We start from the raw sequence: 17,796 nt of genomic DNA on the forward strand, positions 1-17,796 counted from the left end.
TCTCGTATGTCATTTATGAAGCTCTGGATTTTTACCCTTTCAGTGTATTCCACGGGTGCGTCCGCATTTGCAAGATGAGCCAATCTTTCAATATCTGAAGCAAACTCCTGCAATGTCTCATTTGCTTTTTGGTAGCGGTTTTGCAACTCAATTTGGAATATCTGTTTTCTATGCTCGCTTCCATAACGACGTTCTACAGCAACCATCAATGCTTCATAGTTGTTCCGCTCTCTTTCGGGAATCGTCTGTAGGATTTCGGCTGATGGCCCCTTCAATGCCACGAACAGTGCAGCAACTTTATCTTCCGCATTCCAGTTGTTCACTGCTACGGTCTTCTAAAACTGTAGCTTGAAGACCTGGAAAGGAACAGAACCGTCAAAAGATGGTGTCTTTACCTTTGGATTACTCGCTGAAACTGTTGGGCGATTTATTTGCAACTCCTGTATACGACCTCTCAAAGCTTCTATCTCGGCATCCATTTTGTCCTCGAGCTGTACAATTTCTGTGTTCTATGCTTCTAACTGCGAAGACATTTTTGCCACCTGCAATGATAAGCGCTCCTCTTGTGCTTCCATCTTGGATATAATCTGTGTCGACATTTCTGAAATAAGCGTTTCTTGTGCTTTCAACTGCTCAGCGAACTGAGATGGCATATATGTCTTCTGTTCTTCAAGCTGAGTTTCCATCTTAGATATTATACGGTTCTCCTGGGATTCTAGTTGGGATGCCATATATGACTTCTGTTCTTCCAGTTGAGATGACATTTGCGACGACATTGATGATACCGTCGATGTTGGTGCAGATATTGCAGCCAATATCATGTTCAAGTCTGTGCTGGTAACTGTCTGCGATGTTTCGTTTTTCTCTTCAATTTTTGTTTCTCCTCGCCATCAAGATGAAAGACATACTCTTCCACGTTAATTCCCCCTAATTCCATTGCCTCTCGTAGCTGTGCCTGAAGTTCGAGTTTATTGCCGGTTGTATTCAATCCACGGCTGTCCACCTCCTTCTTCAGTTGCTGGATCTTCAATTCACTGAACTTTGCCATGTCCTTGTTCTCCTCTGGAATTTATTCAGCAATTCCTCTTCTGACACCAATTGTAACGAATTTACTTGCAAATCCTCTTATTTGCCCTTTTGCTAAGTTCGTATCACTCAACTGTTGAATAAATAACTCCAATATTGAATAATGGAAAAATGGCCTTTATTAAAGTACTTCACAATAACACTTATACTTTGCAACTAGCTGGCTTAATAACCAAACTGATAGCTTAAATGAAACTGCCCGACAGATAGCGTGCTTAACTGAAACTGCTCATAGCGCCTCTACCGCTGATGCTTTTATACTACGTGATTTCCTCGTGGCATCTTCTAGGCGCTTCCAGAATTATTTAGTTAGTTATAAATTTCTCAGCTACAACTACAGATGTATAATTCTTATAGCTTCTCTCATACCCCATGCGCTTGTGTGTGAGCGACACTTCCCCAATCACAATTGCATACATTTAGGAGCATTTCAGATAAGATATCTGCATGTGCTTGTGCGTTGCTCTCAGCTGCGTGTACCTACATATGTGTAGACTTAATGATTGATTCGTTTATGTAGATACATAATGATTGATATATGGATGTTCATTCAAGGCTTAGCATCGGCTTAGAGATGGCAGCACCCTTAGTTTTGTTAATATTCATAACAATACTTACAAATATAATACATTGAAATTTAAAGAAATTTTTATATATTTCTGTATGTAGATAAAAACCAGCGACAAAAATCTAGTGGATAGTGATTTTCTACAATATTGTTGTCAAAAAAATCTTACAACACTTTTTCCATTTTTTAAAGTTTATAATTTGGCTGGCATCTAAATGTGATCGACTTTTTTTAAGTAAAAGGCATTATTAGAGCCTAAAATTTCATACGATTGATATTTTTCCAAAAAAGAAGTTTTGCATTCTTGGCAAATTAAAAATATTTCATTCTCTAATTCAAAAAATATTTTTATAATATGCAAAATTATTTGATTTTACGTAGTAATATTTTTCATACAACACTCCTTTGTAACTTACACTTGAAGTTACATAACCGGTTCTAAAAGGTGTACATAAATTTTGATAAAATTCAAGTTCTGTAAGATCTATTGGTAGAACATTTCTGCATTGTACATGATCGTTTTCAAAAAAATTACTTTCTAATATATTAGAGCAGAATTGGAAACAATACTTATTTGCCAGAGTCAGCGGAATATTTTTACGAGATGTTATATTATTGACGTATTTTTTAAATTGAGCATGTTTTCCTTCGTATCTAAAACACCACAAAAATTAAGTGGGCCAAGTTCTTTGATAGAGTTTAGTTTATAGTGAATCATAAAATGGTGTTTTGGCTTTAGCTTCTCTCTAAAGCCTGTAATATAAAATGTGTGATGATCGGCAATTAAAGAACGTAGTTCATGTAAAACAATATCACTAAATTCCTCAGCCATTATAATAATAATAAATGTTATTAAAAATTTATATACTAAATCAAATTCCTCTACTAAGTCGCCAATAATTAGTAAAATAGTATTCGAAAAAAGTTTCATTTCCGAAGCGTTCATTTTGATGTTATTAGTCTTAATTTGAGCCCTTGTAATGGGATTACTTAAACTTCTTACGTGAGCTGGTTCGTAAGCAAACAATTGTTTTCTATAGTTAAACGCTTCCAACGAAAAATATTTTTCTGATAAATAAAGTAATCTAGAACCTTTGTAATATTATATCTCGCTACTCCTAAAAACACGCCGTGCATCAAAACACAAGCTTTATTATCTGTAACATGAACACGTAAGGAATGCCAAGTTCGGGTGTAACCGAACACCTCATACTCAGCTGAGAGCTTTGGAGAAAAAATAAGGGAAAATCACCATTTAGCACAATTAACCTAGGGTAACCCTGGAATGTGTTTGTATGGCATGTGTTTCAAATGGAAGGTATTAAAGAGTATTTTAAAAATGAGTGGGCCATAGTTCTATAGGTGGACGCCATTTCAGGATATCGCCATAAAGGTGGACCAGGGGTGACTCTAGAATATGTGTTGTACGATATGGGTATCAAATGAAAGGTATTAATGAGTTTTTTAAAAGGGAATGGGCCTTATTTATATAAGTGGACGCCTTTTCTAGATATCGCCACAAAGGTGGACCAGGGGTGACTCTAGAATGTGTTAGTCCGATATGGGTATCAAATGAAAGGTGTTAATGAGTATTATAAAAGGGAGTGAGCCCACTACGTTTTAAATAATCATTAACACCTTTCATTTGATACCCATATCGTACAAACACATTCTAGAGTCACCCCTGGTCCACCTTTATGGCGATATCTCGAAAAAGAGTCCACCTATAGGCCATAAAGGTGGACCAGGGGTGACTCTAGAATGTGCTTGTACGATATGGGTATCAAATGAAAGGTGTTAATGATTATTTAAAACGTAGTGGGCCTTAGTTCTATAGGTGGACGCCTTTTTGAAACTACGCCATAAGGGTGGACCAGGGGTGACTCTAGAATGTGTTTGTACGATATGGGTATCAAATTAAAGGTATTGATGAGGGTTTTAAAAGCTCCCCAGTGGGTTAAGGGGTCAGAATATACCCGCGGTAGGTATGCCTGTCGTAAGAGGCGACTAAAATACCAGATTCAAGGGGTTGTGTACCGCAACCTTTCAGGTTGCCAGCGCAATATATAGCTTCTCCAAACTCCATTGTCAACCTCACCTATCCGCGGCGAATCCTGTATCACTAACAGACGAGGCTCTGGCGCTCCATGATGGAAGTTGGGGGTGGGGAGGCAGGGATGGCCTGAAGTTTTAACGTGGTCATATAAATCTTTCCCGAGATGGTCGGCCTAGCACAATGGTGCTGTGTTACCAGCGTACCGGATCTGTATCCGGCAAAGGACCATCACATCGATTGCCTTCGGGGGCAACCTTATCGCTACAATAACAAAAACAGGGGTTTAAAAGGGAGTGGCCCATAGTTGTATATGTGAAGGCGTTTTCGAGATATCGACCAAAATGTGGACCAGTGTGACCCAGAACATCATCCGTCGGGTACCGCTAATTTATTTATATATGTAATACCAGGAACAGTATTCCTGCCAAGATTCCTAGGGCGTTTGATTTCCCCCTGCAAAACTTTTGTCATTTTCTTCTACTTTATATGGTAGGTGTCACACCCATTTTACAAAGTTTTTCCTAAAGTTATATTTTGCGTCAATAAACCAATCCAAGTACCATGTTTCATTGCTTTTTTCATATTTGATATAGAATTATGGCATTTTTTTCGTTTTTCGTAATTTTCGATATCGAAAAAGTGGGCGTGGTCATAGTCGGATTTCGGCCATTTTTTATACCAAGATAAAGTGAGTTCAGATAAATACGTGAACTACGTTTAGTAAAGATATGTCGATTTTTTCTCAAGTTATCGTGTTAACTGCCGAGCGGAAGGACAGACGGACGACTGTGTATAAAAACTGGGCGTGTCTTAAACCGATTTCGCCCATTTTCACAGAAAAGGGTTAACGTCATAAAATCTATGCCCCTACCAAATTTCAAAAGGATTGGTAAATTTTTGTTCGATTTATGGCATTAAAAGTGTTCTAGACAAATTACGATTTTTGTGAATATCTCGATCCATGCGCCAACTAGCGACGATTTTTTTTCACAGGTCGATTTCCATTCTTGCATGTATTATGTGTTCCAAATATGAGCCAAATCGGACCACAAATGCGTATTTTGCGAATATCTCGATCCCTGCGCCACCTAGTGGCGATTTTTTTCTTATTATTGCATTGTCATCGGGTTCTGAACTATATTCCAAGTTTCAAGCTTGTAGCTTATCGGGAAGTTACTTAAATTTCAATTACAAGATTCGTCCACAACGGCGGGAGGGGGGGGGGGGGGGGGGGCGCCTGTCAACTCAAGCTAAATAAAACCGTTTAAAAAGAAAAAGTTTGATGGATGGTTTGGGAACAATCTACGCAAAATGAAGCCAGGTGGAACAATTCGTTTGCGGATTGACGAAATTATAAAGATTATAGAAACTACTATACTAAGGAGCTCCAAAGTGCGCGAAACAAATATATATCTAATAAAATTGATACTTCAAAAGACCAAAAAGCAATGTGGAGAACAATAAAGCAACTCTTATTAAATGAAGAAAGAACTGAAATAGGCAAAATAATTGTGAAAGGCCATGAACTAAAGAATAAAGTGGAAATAGCTAATGAGCTTAATACATTTTTTATTGAAAGTGTTGAAGAGCTCAACAGAGATATTTCCCAAGTGTCATATACTAACTATGCTAAGCCATGTGGAAGGCAATTTAAATTTAAAACATTGGACTAAAACGATCTCTTTAGCGTTATTAAAGTCATGAACAATAAAAAATATTACAACCGCGTCTCGACGAAAAATTATACTGTGCGCCTTCGAAATAATAGGACCAACCCTCTTGAAAATTATTAATAATTCTCTAAAGAGTGGTGAATTTCCCAGCAACTGGAAAATGTCCTTGGTGGTACCAGTGGCAAAAGTAAAAAACGCGGTGAATCCAGAAGAGTTTCGACCAATTAATATGTTAATGACCGAGAGTAAAATACTTGAGAAAGTGGTACACAAGCAATTGGAAGCATATATGGAGAAGAATCAACTGATATCCGAAAACCAATCAGGATTCCGGCAGTGACATAGCTGTGAGACAGCGTTAAATTTAGTAAATTCTCACTGGAAATTGGAAATGAATGAGGGAAAATGCATAGCTGCTGTATTTCTAGACTTCAAGTGAGCATTCGAAACAATTGACAGGTGTATTTTGGTAGAGAAAATGAGAAGGTATGGAATTGATGGAGTCGAAAATCAGTGGTTCCAAAGCTACTTGATTAACAGATGGCAACGCACGAAAGTCGCAGAAGGCATCTCAGAGCCTGCACAAATAACACTAGGCGTACCGCAAGGTGCAGTGCTTGGTACTCTTCTGTTCCTAATATATATTAATGATATGGAAAATATACTACAAAGAGTTGAAATCTGTCAATTTGCAGATGATACACTACAATGTACTACCGGAAATTCATGTCAGGAGTGTATTGCTAGTTTGAACTATAACTTAAAATTTATCTATAACTATATTAGTGTGAACAAGCTAAAAAAAACGAAAGCAATTGTAATCAACGGCGAATCGGAAGATAATATTATAGTTAATGATGAAATAATAGATAAAGTTGACGAAATTAAATATCTAGGCATTGTCATCGATAAAAAATTAAATTTCGATAAGCATATAGATTATATATATATCTATCAACAGCGCCGTAAATATATTTAAAGTAATTATCAAGCCACATTTTGAATACTGTGCGACCGTTTTATTCCTGGGATCCACACAGATGAAAAACAGGCTGCAAAAACTACAAAACAAAGGGATGCGGTGCATACTATTATGTAATAGGCTGACACCAATCACATATATGTTAGAAACTGTGAAATGGTTAAATATCAATCAAAGAACAATTATGAACGTACTTCTTTTTGTGTTTAAAATGAAATATCACCTACTACCAAAGTACTTAACGAGCCAAATAGCATATCTAGGAGATGTGCAACCCTACGGCTTAAGGAACAAGAATGATTTTAGAATTAAATTTTAGAAATCCAATAAGGCACAATATGTTTTAATGTATAGAAGCCTAAAATTTTATAATGAATTGCCAAGCAATATAAAAAACGAAAGAGATATTAATGTATTTAAAAGACTGATAATATATCATATTAGAGAACATTATAGCTCACAATGAGCCAATTAGCTATTGCTAAGATTACCGATTTTGTATTACTAAACTGTACCTGAAAGTTTTAAATAGCTACGGCTAAATAAAGAAGCTAATAACAAAATAATATCGTGTTTACCGACGGACGGACGGGCATGGCTAAATGAATTTCTATTTTCGCCCAGATCATTTTGATATTTAGAAGTCTATATCTATCTCGATTAGTTTATGCCGTTACGGATTACCGTTATGCGAACAAAGTTAATATACTCTGTGAGCTCTGCTCAGCTGAGTATAAAAAGGGGTAGTTTTTCCGAATAGAATTTTCTTTGACAGCATTAAGTTCTTTGCTACAGCACTGCAATTCCATGGTATAACATTCTTTATTACGTACTCTTTGCAAATCTTCGATTAATGCTGATTGACACTCTTCTTTGGATAACGAACTAAGAGAAAAAAAGTTGCTCTTAAAACTAGTATGATAACCCAATACTTCATTTAAGCCCAAGTTATCACCCAATATCTGGCCGAGATAAAAATAAATCTTAAATCGGGTATTCTCAACGACTACATTTATTCCATTTAGAGATAAGTCTTCAAGAACCTCAACAAGTCTGTTAGTGTTAATTCATTACCGAAATAACTCACATCTTTCGCGTTTATAAATCCTGCTACAAAAATATTGCGTAAATGAGATATTTGGTGGACGGGATGACAGGTATTGTAAAATATATGCCACAAACTGAATGCGTATGCGTTCCAAAAGGGTTATTAATTTGGAATGCATCAAAGTATAGAAAAATGGGGAAAACAGTTTTACTTCCGAAACAACTAGTTTTACTCTTCCAAAGATTGCCCATTATAAAATGGTTAAGAGTATTCGAAGACTTTATTATACTCAGCTGAGCAGAGCTCACAGAGTATATTAACTTTGTTCGCATAACGGTAATCCGTAACGGCATAAACTAATCGAGATAGATATAGACTTCTATATATCAAAATGATCTGGGCGAAAAAAAAATTCATTTAGCCATGTCCGTCCGTCTGTAAATACGATAACTTGAGTAAATTTTGAGGTATCTTGATGAAATTTGGTGTGTTGGTTCCTGGGCGCTCATCTCAGATCGCTATTTAAAATGAACGAAATCGGACTACAACCACGCCCACTTTTCGATATCGAAAATTTCGAAAAACCGAAAAAGTGCAATAATTCATTACCAAAGACGGATAAAGCGATGAAAATTGGTAGGTGGGTTGACCTTATAACGCAAAATAGGAAACTAGTAAAATTTTGGACAAAGAGCGTGGCACCGTCCACTTTTAAAAGAAGGTAATTTAAAAGTTTTGCAAGCTGTAATTTGGCAGTCGTTGAAGATATCATGATGAAATATGGTAGGCACGTTACTCTTATTACTATATGTGTGCTAAATAAAAATTAGCGAAATCGGATGACGAACACGCCCACTTTTAAAAAAAAATTTTTTTAAGTCAAATTTTAACAAAAAATGTAATATCTTTACAGTATAAAAGTAAATTATGTCAACATTCGACTCCAGTAATGATGTAGTGCAACAAAATACAAAGATAAAAGAAAATTTCAAAATGGGCGTAACTCCGCCCTTTTTCATTTAATTCGTCTAGAATACTTTTAAGGCCATAAGTCGAACAAAAATTTACCAATCCTTGTGAAATTTGGTAGGGATATATTCTATGACGATAACTGTTTTCTGTGAAAATGGGCGAAATCGGTTGAAGCCACGCCCAGTTTTTATAAACAGTCCACCGTCTGTCCTTCCGCTTGGCTGTTAACACGATAACTTGCGCAAAAAACGATATATCTTAAACAAACTTAGTTCACGTACTTATCTGAATTCACTTTATCTTGGTATAAAAATGGCCGAAATCCGACTATGACCACGCCCACTTTTCCGATATCGAAAATTACGATAAATGAAAAAAATGCCATAATTCTGTACCAAATATGAAAAAATAGATGAAACATGGTAATTGGATTGGTTTTTTGACGCAAAATATAACTTTAAAAAACTTTGTAAAATGGGTGTGACACCTACCATATTAAGTAGAAGAAAATGAAAAAGTTCTGCAGGGCGAAATCAAAAGCCCTTGGAATGTTGGCAGGAATACTGTTCGTGGTATGACATATATAAATAAATTAGCGGTACCCGACAGAAGATGTTCTGGGTCACCCTGGTCCACATTTTGGTCATATATCTCGAAAACGCCTTCACATATACAACTAAGGGCTACTCCCTTTTAAAAACCTCATTAATACTTTTAATTTGATACCCATATCGTACAAACACATTCTAGAGTCACCCCTTGGTCCACCCTTATTGCGATATCTCGAAAAGGCTTCCACCTATAGAACTAAGGCCCACTAAGTTTTAAATAATCATTAACACCTTTCATTTGATACACATGTCATACAAACACATTCCAGGGTTACCCTGGGTTCATTTTGCTAAATGGTGATTTTCCCTTATTTTGTCTCCAAAGCTCTCAGCTGAGTAGGTAATGTTCGGTTACAACCGAACTTAGCTTCCCTTACTTGTTTTTTCAATATTTTCAAATGTTTGGTGTAAAATGTTTGGCTCTTCAAAGTATTTCTTTAATTGATGCTTTATGTCACAGAAACAACTCTCAATTATCTTTTCTTTTAAGGTTGGAAAACCAGAAGTAAATACTTGATCGAGTTGGCTAGATATTGTAAATAATTGTGGTGGCTTACGAAGATCAATATTTTTGAGTTTTTGCAGTAATTTGTAGTCTAAACAAATATTCTTAAAAGGTTGCTTTGCATAGGCAATTAATTCTTCAAATTCGATTTGTTTCTCAGGAGCAACGTACTCTGTGAATTTTTCAAAAGAAGTTAAAATTGGATCAATTATCAATTCAGTGATGGGTTTTTGAGCCACTGGTATATCTTTTCTCAAACTATTCGGTTTGCAGTGAAGCTGTAAAGCATGACTTATTAAATTTTTCTCTATCAACTTATTGATTTCAATAATGTTTAGTTTATCAATTTCATTGGCGTTATCTGGAATAGGGGGCAAATCTGGATGAAGCTCTAAGCATTCTTGACTTGTAGCGAGTTCTCTTATATTTTGGGTGGAACTTGTATCTTTTTCGGTAATTTGGTTTGTAAAACATTCGTGCTCTCTCAAACATTAGAACTAAAATCATGCTTCCTTGCGTGATTTCGAAATTTTTAACAGTTTTGAAAGTATCTATTACAATTCTGATAAAGGCATAAGTACTTAAAAGTAACAGGACATCGATGTACGTCCTTCAAATGGTTAAAAAGATTTTCAAATAATACGAAATTATTTTCGCATATAGAGCAAGTATGTGTGGGTCTTTCTGTAACTGCGCTTTTATTCGACATTATATAGTCTGTTTAAAATATTTTCAATTTTTGGATATTTTTCCTGATTTGGAATGTCATAAACATATCTTTGAAGAAAAACCCATACATATTTGCTCATTGCGGAATATTCGATGTTGAATACAGAACAAATTTTTATAACTAAATCTATAGCCCTTACTAAGCTGTTTACTTTGTATTTAACGTTGTCAACACAGACATAGAATTCGTTTAAATTTTGGGGACTCTCACCAACAACAAACACCCTGGGTTGCAATGTAAATCCCTGTTTGTGCGCAGCATTATTCAGTTCATCTAGTTTTGTTGCAAGTTGTTAATATTTAAAATATGTGTGATCATATCCATTTGCGCATCTGTGATAGAGGGTTTAAAGTTTTTATTTACCCTTGGCGGTGTTATTACTGCATGTAATAAATTAAAGAAATAACAAGTAAGGACGGGACTGTCTTCGGCTGTGCCGAAGACTTCATATCTTTCATAAATGGGGCTGAACAATAATCTTATCCCGTTCGTAATCTCCAAATAATAGGATATATAAGATAAGAGTAATATAGTGAACAGATACCTAAACGCTTTTTAAGATAAATATTAAATAAATAATGGCAAAAAACCCCCTTATCTGAACGATCGGTTGTATGGGATATATATTATATATAGCTCCGATTGAAATGATTTTTACAGGAAATCGTCTATGATATATTAGAATATGTATCACCAAGTTTCACGTTTTTATATTGGAAACTAAGGGAGAAATGGCCAAAAATCTTTCTATCTGAATGATCGGTTGTATGGGATATATATTATATATTGATCCGATCGAAATGATTTTTTTATGAAATCTAATTTGATATATTAGAATAAATATCACCAATTTTAACGTTTTTATATCGGAAATTAAGGGAGAAATTGCAAAAAATCTTTCTATCTGAACGATCGGTTGTATGGGATATATACTAGATATAGATCCGATCAAAGTGATTTTTTCAGAAAATCTTCTATGATATATTCAAATATATATCACCGAGTTTCACGTTTATACTTTCTAAATTGCGGCAGGAATGACCAAAATCGTCTTATCTGAACGATCGGTTGTATGGGAGATATATGTTATAGTGGTCCGATCCTACCGGATCCGACAAATGTCTAATATAGTACAAAAATACATCCTTGTGCCAAATTTCATTGAGATATCTCAAAATTTGAGGGACTAGTTTGCGTTCAAACAGACAGACGGACGGACAGACGGACATGGCTATATCAACTCAGTTCGTCGCCCTGATCAATTCGCTATACTTAATTGTGAGTCTATCTTCTATATTTCTCAACGTTACAAACATCGGACCAAAGTTAATATACCATTTCATGTTCATGAAAGGTATAATAATGTCTGCAATCTGAAATAAAAACGGAAATAAAGCAAAAATCACACAACAGAAAAATTTACATACTTGCGTCATTATCACCAAGCATAGCGTCGTAGTAAGTCTGGTTCAGTTTATCTTTTATTGATGAATTAAAAAATACTTCATTTATTGTTTCCTGCATGCTGTCAATTTTGTTAAACATCAGATCTGATTTACCAGGAAACATTGTGCCAAAATCAATATCAATAAGTTGGTATCCATTGGAATTACAATATCGTGGCCATTCCTTTAATAAATCTTGTATACCACTTTTATGCTCTCTCATTCTCTCTTCTGAAGTTTCTTTCCACAATTCACATATATCTTCAGGGATGTTATGTTGTAACCATTGTTTAGTTGCATCCGATTTTTACGGACCTCATTGCTTTTTTTTTTTTTATTCATTGCTTATAACAACAGTTTTGCTAATTTTTGATGGAGTGTCATTTTTCTGCTGAAACTTTCGCTTATGCAAGCTATTAAAATATCTATCATACAGTTTTCGGGTAGCGTTTTTTTTTTTTTTGTTTGTTCTGGGTATATAGTACACCGATTCCTGTTCGGTTGGAAAGAGCTTGACAATCTGGTTTGCTACATTTTTCATTGTAGCGTTTAATGTAATTATCTACAACAATACGCACTATTGTGGATTGGTCAGTCCCTTGGAGGCAATTCAAGTTTTCGTATTTCTTAACAATATCATTACCATCGACGGTATCTTTCAAAATACTCTCCAAGTTGGGTTGATGGCCCAATTAAATCGGTGGTGTACTAGTGATCAGCCGGCTGTGAGGTGGGCAATTTTTTTGCATTGTGCTTGCACCACTGCAGCATGTAAGCATATCAAACTAGGAATATGTAAACGTATATTAAAAAACAAAAACAAAAGTAAATAACTATTTACTTACATTATTTTGCAAACGCCAATTTTGAAGTTGATACCTGAATTTAATTTTGTCCGCTATGAGTTCTCTTGTATTGAGGATTTCATCAATGTCGTGAGAGTGTATCATCTTCAAAATGTCCATACTCTTTACCCCACACTGATCGAATTGTATTAATGAATCAGTCGACAAACCCCAAGAGCAAAACAAATCATATATCTGTAAATCGGTGTCCAATATGATTACTGCCTCATTGTCTTTTTTTGATGTAGTGGACTCATCTTCAAGCGGAGTTTTCTCGGAAAATAGTGAAATATCAGTAGGCGTAGGTGGTATTAATTCCTCACTCATAACTGCAAAAGTGTTTTTGAATAAACATTTTTATTGTAATAAATTTGTATATAAATACCTTTGAAATAATGTAAAATCTCCACTCTGTTCAAATATGTTGCCTTAAACGATTCTGGATGTGCACTAAGCTACATATACAAATTATATATTAGAATAAACATTTGTGCTAAAAGTTAATATTTATATTACTTACCTTTAGCTAAAATCCCAAAAATAATTTATTATAACGCCGCCAAATAAGTTCCGTGTGAAAGGTTTGCATTTAAAAACAGTTAATCAAATGAAATTTAAATACGAAACATTTGAAATAAATACTTTTACATTTGATTGTGTTTAGAGAATTTTTAAAAGCGAGCACGCATTTAAAACAACAGTGCCGTATTTAAAAAAAGTTGTTGAATCAAGAGCAAAGTATTTTATGTAAATACTTTGCTGTTCAAACAAATACTTTTGCTTAAATGTAATTTTTCAACGTAAAGTATTTGGATTTAATGAGGATTGTTTTTTTTTCAGAGTACATACGATCCGTGATCGAATGCCGTTTTTTAAATCACTATAGCTCCGAAACGGTGCATTGGATTAATGAAATATGTGAAGTAGGGACAAAGCTTTTTCACTAAATCCATAATATATTATTATTTTTTTTAAATAGTTGGATAGCCTTATTTTTATCGCTTGTGTGAAAACTGTTATCGATCCGTGATCGTATGTTACGATTCCATAGCAGGATTTGCGCTTATTTGTGGCATTTGCAAAATATTTACAAAGTTCGAGTATTCAAAATTGTTACAAAATCGCGTTTTTATTTGTAATTTACCCAAAAATTTACAGCAAAATTATTAAATTTTTCACGAATATTATCAAAAGGAATTATCAAAACAAAAAAAGTGTACCCAATTAACACTTTTTTTCTGAAAAGTAAAACTTTCAGTACTGTTTTAAAGTTTTGTTCATTATTCAGAAAGGAGTTTGAAAAGAAATAACACTTTTCATTTTTAGGAGCGACTTGGGAGTTTGGAATTTGAAAAGCACAGGGTGGTCTAAGGCTATATGGGTACCCTTTAATAATTAAACCATGATCGGATTCAGGTATATTGGTTGGGACGAAGAAATAGCGGAGGAGCGTAGAAAATTTCACAAGGCATGACGAAAGGCACAGAGGGCACGCTCGTCGCCACGATATGATCAGCTGCATAAAACATACATAGCCCAAAGAACGTCGTTTAAAAATGCTATAGGAAAGAGAAAGAGAGCGTTTTTGAAGGAACTGATGGATAGTGCCGATCTTGATCCTTGGGGGTTGGCTTACATAACGGTGATGGAGAAAACTAAAGTGCGGAAATCAGAGCAGCCTACATGTAATGAGAAGAGTCGTAGAAACTCTTTTTCCGACACAAGACTACTTGACCTATCAAAGTGAGGACCAGATGGAGTGCCAAATATAGCCCTTAAATCAGTAATAAGGTCTAGAACATCGGTATTTAGGGATTTCTTCAACGCCTGTATTCAAGAAGTCGTCTTCCCCCGCTCATGGAAACCTGGTAAGATGTCCGACCTGCCATCTTCATACAGGCCACTTTGTATGTTGGATTCAATAGTTAAGAGCGTATGCAGCAGTCCTTGGAAAGCCCAGGTACCTTGTCAAATAGTCAGATTGGCTTTCGAAAATCAAGATCTACGATATATGCAATACAAACAGTTGTCAATATTGCCCGCGGAGCCATAACCGGAAGCCAAAGTAAAAGGAAGCTCCATGGTTTAATTATTAAAGGTTACCCATGTAGCCTTAGACCACCCTGTGCTTTTCACATCGAAAACTCTCAAGTCGCTCCTAAAAATGGAAAGTGTTATTTATTTGCAAACTCCTTTCTGAATAACGAACAAAACTTTACAACAGTACTGAAAGTTAATTGGGTACACTTTTTTAGCTTTGATAGTTTCTTTTGATAACATTCGTGAAAAATTTAATAATTTTGCTGTAAATTTTTGGGTAAATTACAAATAAAAAAGCATTTCTGCAACGATATTGAGTACTTGAACTTTGTAATTATTTTGCAAATGCCATAAAAAAGCGCAAATCGTGGTTGCTGTGCTGCCCGTATGCTAACGACCCATAAGTAAAGAATGAGGTGCTGCTTTGATGCACTTTTTTGCTGCTGGTGTAACGGTTGTTCGGCACTCTTTTGAAAAAATTTGGCTTGGCCGTTTTAACTTCCAGATTTCGTTTACGGAGTACTAAGCAACTTCCGGCTGTGTGTAGCTGCCAATAGTTTGAAACTTAGCGTGTGCTCAAGCTGGGCATAGCTAAAGGTAGTGCGTGACTGTTACTTTGCAGCTCTCTCCGACGCAGCTAATGCCAATGAGGGAAAAAAAGGATCTCCTTTCTTTCTTCATGCAGGCCAGTGGCCAGTGATTATGGCAATGATCCTAAAGATTTATTTTCTGAAATGATGCATCTCGACCACCTATTCTGCACTCATCGGTGCCTGTTGCGTAGTTAGCTGCAGCCTAAAGCAACCTCTTGCAGCTGCTGACGACCTCAGACGAAGTGGTGGAGGAGTTAAGCGTCATGAGCGATGCTTGAGTAAGTGCTCAGGTGTGCTTTCTTCAAATACGGTTATAGGATAAAACCCCAGGACTTCTACTTGGAAGATACTAGCCGAGTTTGAAAGACGGGCTGATAGCGACAGCTAAAATTGCTGAAAAGCTTTCAGCTGTTATTGTTGTTGTAGCGATAAGGTTGCTCCCCGAAAGCTTTGGGGAGTGTTAGTGTTATCGATTTCGCCGCGGATAGGTGAGGTTGACAATTGGGTTTGGAGAAGCTATATATTGCGCTAGCAACCTGAGGGTTGCGCTACACAGCCCCTTGAATCTGGTATTTTAGTCGCCTCTTACGACAGGCATACCTACCGCGGGTATATTCTGACCCCCTAACCCGCTGGGGTAAAGCTTTCAGCTCTTAAACCGCAGTCCATATATCCTACTTAGGATTTATCTATGACGCGTTATGCACACCATCATTTTTCCTCAGCGTCAAATATGACTAAAAGGTTGTTTATTACGGCCACATTCTCTAACAAAGCCCTTGGGTAAAGCTTTATCAATCTCCATGTCTTAAAAGGATATTTTTGTCGAATTTGTGCCTTTCTGAAAAAGGGAATTTCATTTTTCCCCTTCTCCATTTCTTCTTAAAGACAACTATGAGTGCGGAGTGTCACATTTTTAAAAATCTATATGCGAAACCTCGTGTAATTGAATCATGAATCCGATTAAATTTTGCGCGACTTCTGGGCATGGCAGCATCACACGCCATACTTAATGACTTAGATAGTTGAAACGACAGATCTTCCGCATGTGTCCTTCGTATTATGGCATCATACCATACAACATCAAATTCTTCTAGTTCTAAAAGGTGTTGTTTCCATCTTCTTCTTTGCTGTTGATTGGAAGCTGTCCTTGGTGAAGTTTCCACAACTCTAGGCAAATAGCTTTGTGGACGCTGTGTGTATAGACGTGCTGATGGACCATTTTGCTCGTCTCGCTATGTCGCTACTAGCAAACGTGAGATCTGTAACGGAGCTTCTATTGCCAGTGTCTGTGGAGGTGCAAAGCAACTAAAATGTATATTCCTTTGATTTTTGCCTACGCGAATACAGCCACTGGCGGTGCCATCTTTTCCTGCGGAAGAAGTTTTCCTGGTATCCAAATTGAGGCTTTCCCAGTCCATGAGCCAGCCCTGCTCCTGCTTATTTCTGTACGGCTCAGAAAGTACCGCTATGTCACATCCTCCTTCAAACATTGTTTGGTATAAGAGGTCTTGGGCCGCTTCACAGTGGTTTAAATTGAGTTGCAAAATCTCATTGGCAATCTGGTTGTTTCCTTCCCGATGTGCTTATCTAAAACTGTTTCATCTCTAATTCGACAAGATACCCATCCTACTTTTATTCTTTGTGCCTTTAGAATTAGGCATCATCCGCTGTAAGGCTTACAAATTCCGATTTTGTACCGCTGTACCCTGTACGAATACTTTTTATGGCAGTTGGATCAGGCCGTTCTATACTACATTGCTGATGGATCGCATCACAAATCTCATTGGGCGTAGTAATCTCATCGAGGTCTCTGAGGTGTAGTGTGACCGTTTGAGATTTTTCTGTGACCCTCGCTTACTCCTTTAGGACTGCTTCAATCTCTGCTTGTTACGTGCTTGTTTTTCGCTCCTGAAATCTCTTTAGCTGCAGAAATGAATCTCCTTTTGCCGTTCTTCTAATGGTTTTGACGTCACCTCCAGGGCTTTTTATTCACCGCAACTCCTCACTTTTCGCAATATGTCAACATACGTAGCATATCCAGCCTTCGAAATTATGATTGCATCCGGCCTGGCTTTAATCATTTTCTTCCTATTCGCCTTTTCGGGTTTGGCTACCTGCCACGCTCCCGACTTTTGACCTGTGGCGGCTTCTTTTCTTTCGAATTTTTCTGGTTCAGTGGCGCCTGCGATTTTACAAGGTTGTGACTGCCCTCATCCCCCCGCTGAGCGGGTTATGCGCTGGGCTTGGGACCCGCCACGTAAAACCATACTCCAGTGAAAAATAACAACAAGCCTCGGATAAATACACTCTCTATTGATGGCGAACATGGCAAACGTTTGAAGGACAATGAATTGAGGGCTTGCACCTGGAACGTCCGCTCCCTGAATGCGATTGGTGCAGATGCCCGGCTGGTTGATGTCCTCGTCAAAGCAAAATCTGATATCACCGCCATCCAAGAAATGCGTTGGACGAAGCAAGGAAGAAAGAAGATCAAAAATTGTGACATATATTGGAGTGGCCATACGAATAAGCGCAGTTTCGGCGTCGGATTCGTGGTGGGAGAGAGACTTTGTCGCCAAGTGCTGGCGTTCACGCCTGTGGACGAGCGTTCAGCCTACACAATGAAACTTCTCCTAACG

At 36.8% G+C, this 17,796-nt stretch overlaps 2 pseudogenes; both read right to left on the bottom strand.

The window, feature by feature from the left end:
* Positions 1–1,808: 1,808 nt before the first annotated feature.
* On the bottom strand, positions 1,809–10,210 carry LOC137241741 (uncharacterized; annotated as a pseudogene).
* Positions 10,211–10,378: 168 nt separating this feature from the next.
* Positions 10,379–12,848, bottom strand: LOC137242443 (uncharacterized; annotated as a pseudogene).
* Positions 12,849–17,796: the final 4,948 nt, after the last annotated feature.

The sequence above is a fragment of the Eurosta solidaginis genome, chromosome 2 (assembly GCF_040869045.1).
Source record: "Eurosta solidaginis isolate ZX-2024a chromosome 2, ASM4086904v1, whole genome shotgun sequence".
NCBI classification, from domain to species: Eukaryota; Metazoa; Arthropoda; class Insecta; order Diptera; family Tephritidae; genus Eurosta; species Eurosta solidaginis.